Below are 3,320 nucleotides of genomic sequence, written 5' to 3' on the forward strand. Positions count from 1 at the left end.
CATGGTGGACACAGTTGGGTAGGAGAACATGATCCCAATAAGGAGAATGGAACTCAGTGACTCTCTATAGGACAAACTGTAAGTTAGGCTACCTTGTCAGGATGAGCAGTGAAGGCAGTGATGTACAAAGTATTGATGTATCCAAGATAGAAAAACTGAGTTATTATACTTTCCTTTATTATAAAATTATATAAGTAGCTATAGTTTCAAACTAGTTTTTTTTTTTTCCTATATGAATAATATGACTCATGACTATCCTTTTAGTAAAATAAGATAAAATTACTTGGGCTCATATATCTTCTTTAAATAGAAAATATTCTTTTTTAAAAAATTATTTATTATTTATTTATTTATTATTTATTTATTTATTTATGACAGAGAGGGAGAGACAGAGCAAGAGAGAAAGGAGAGAGGGAGTGAGAGAGAATGCACCAGCAGGGGGAGTGGCAAAGGGAGAGGGAGAAGCAGTTTCCAACCAAGCTGGGAGCCCAATGTGGTGCTCGATGTGGGGCTCGATCCCAGGACACCAGGATCATGACCCAAGCTGAAGGTAGATGCTTAACTGACTGAGACACCCAGGCACCCCAAGTAGAAAGTATGGTACCCCATGACATAAATGGGAATTCAAAATATTTTCGATCAAGGCTGGAAAAAACTTTGAAAAAGTAGGATATGGACAAAGGGGAAAACTGTATATCAGACAGAGCAGAAGCCTAATAAAGTGAGCTACTTAAATGTATGGAGAAGTTGAATTCAAACAAATGGAAATTTCAGGTAATAAATAGAAGGAGCCAATTCTACCTCCAGAGTCTGATCAAATCATGGCAGTTTTTGGCTCTGAGCACTGCAATCGTGGGCACTTCTTCAGTCCCAGGATGAATGGGCCTTACATCACTGGAACCCCAATGATTCCTCTCAGAGCCCTCTTTATGTCTGTGTTCCTCAGGCTGTAGATGAAGGGTTTCAGCATGGGGGTGACCACCGTGTACATCACCGAGGCCACGGCACTTGCGTGGGAGCTCTGGGTGGCAGCAGAGCTCAGGTACACACTGAGCATCGTGCAATAAAATAAGGAGACAACTGAGAGGTGAGACGCACAGGTGGAAAATGCTTTGTACTTGCCTTGAGCTGATGATATTCTAACTATGGAGGAAACAATCTTAGAATAAGAGTAAAGGATCCCAGCGAAAGGACCCCCACCCAGCAGAACAGCTGCAAAATACATCACCAAGTTGTTAAGAAAGGTGTCAGAACAGGCAAGTTGGACCATATCACTGAGTTCACAAAAAAGTGGGGGATATGCAAATGTGAACAGAAGGAAAGCCGTAACATCATTAAACTTTGTAAGAAGGAATTTAGGATACACATGACCCAGGACACCAGAACCAGCAGTCCACAAAGCTGGGAATTCATGATGACCGTGTAGTGCAGGGGGTGACAGATGGCCACAAAGCGGTCATAAGCCATCACACTCAGGAGAAAGATGTCCAACACGGCAAAGAGTATGAGGAAATAAATCTGCATAACACAGCCTGCATATGTTATGACTTTGCTCTGAACCTGGATGTTCCACAGCATCTTGGGGATGGTGGTGGAGGTGGAACAAATGTCTACAAAGGACAGGTTGGCCAGGAAGAAGTACATGGGGGTGTGGAGGTGGGAGTCTGAGCTGACGGCCAGGACGATGAGCAGGTTTCCAAAAAAGTGATCAGGTACATGGAGAGGAAAAGCACGAATAGGAGGGGCTGCAGCTCTGGTTCCTCTGAAAATCCCAGAAGAAGAAACTCGGAAATTTGTGTATCATTGCCTGGTTCCATGTGTTGGAGGTGACTTCAAGGACAGAAGCAAATAGCATGACTAATTTTCACACAATCTTTTATTACTCTCAGATTTAAAATGTTACTTTTTTTTTTGTTTTACATTATAGAAATTCACTTTAATATGTTGTGCACGGATATGCTTCCCTTCAGGAGACTCCCTATGCCACCATAGTTATGGAAATTTTGTTCCAATCACTTTTTTCCTAAAAGGCCATGTATTTTACAGTTTTAATTTAATAATTATTTTAAGGGGTGCCTGCGTGTCTCAGTTGTTAGGCATCTGCCTTCGGCTCAGGGAGTGATCCTGGCGTTATGGGATCAAGCCCCACATCAGGCTCCTCCGCTGGGAGCCTGCTTCTTCCTCTCCCACTCCCCCTGCCTGTGTTCCCTCTCTCACTGGCTGTCTCTCTCTCTGTCCAATAAATAAAATAAAAAAAAATCTTTAAGAAAATAAAAATTATTTTAAGTTTCAGGAATATAAATTGAGTACTGTCTTAATTTTAGGCATTGTCTAGTCAATGAGTATGGGGTGGTAAAGAACAAAAGTCCTTATCATTGGAGAAAGAATACATTAACAAATAAAATTAAATAGCATTTCAGGTGGTGGCAGGTGGAATGAAGAAAAAGAAAGTGGGAAAAGTAGAGAGTGAATAGCTGTTTTCATGGGTATGTAAGCCATTCTGCAAACAAGGTGACAATGGGACACAGACCTCAAGTAAGACAGAGGGGTAGATGAAGGAATATGGGGAAAGTGTGTGCCTGGCAGAGGGAATGGCCAGTGCAAAGGCCCCAAGGCAGGTACTTGTTTCCAGTGTTCAAGTCAAAGAAGCAAAGCCAGTGCTGCAAGGGGAATGAGCCAGAGGGAGACTGAGGAGAGATGCTGTCAGACATGCTGAGGAGGAAAGTGGCCTCTCTGCTACCTCTGAACCCTCAAGGCACAGGGACTTCCTTGTCCACACTGCGTCTCCCACTGCATTCATCGTGTTGCAAAGACATCCCATGAATTGAACCAGATCCCCTTCTTAGTGGTCTCTCTTGATCGAGTTCTGGCCCCTGTGTTGTGTCACCTTGGAATTTATGAGTCCTGGCACCCTGTTGTGGGGACAGCTCACACTCCATGGTCACCGACATGCAAGACACCATGGCTTCCTGGATTGTGTTATTCCCCTATCTTTCTCAGCCCCATCATCCTGGTTATGCCAGGAATGGATCCAACTCAAGTAGCCAGATCAGTGATCTTCCCCCTGCAAAATGCAGAAATGCCAATTCTTAAGCCTCCCATGGAAAAAATAGTATACATAAATATTAAGATATATATATTTATATTGTACACCCCCCAAAATGAGCAAAATGATAAACAACCAACACTTCACAAAAGGAAGTATACACAAAAAAACAAAAGTTGGGGATTTTTATATCAAGCACAGAAAACTGATTTTTCCTGTACTTCCCGCATCATTATTTGGCTGTTTCTTTTATATGTGGTCTGATAGAGGATGA

At 42.5% G+C, this 3,320-nt stretch overlaps 1 pseudogene; it reads right to left on the reverse strand.

Annotated features, from left to right (window-relative positions):
• Positions 1–886: 886 nt before the first annotated feature.
• On the reverse strand, positions 887–1,817 carry LOC123796667 (olfactory receptor 7A5-like; annotated as a pseudogene).
• Between the last annotated feature and the right edge of the window lie 1,503 nt (positions 1,818–3,320).

The sequence above is a fragment of the Ursus americanus genome, chromosome 14 (assembly GCF_024610735.1).
Source record: "Ursus americanus isolate L20-20 chromosome 14, mUrsAme1.1.p, whole genome shotgun sequence".
NCBI classification, from domain to species: Eukaryota; Metazoa; Chordata; class Mammalia; order Carnivora; family Ursidae; genus Ursus; species Ursus americanus.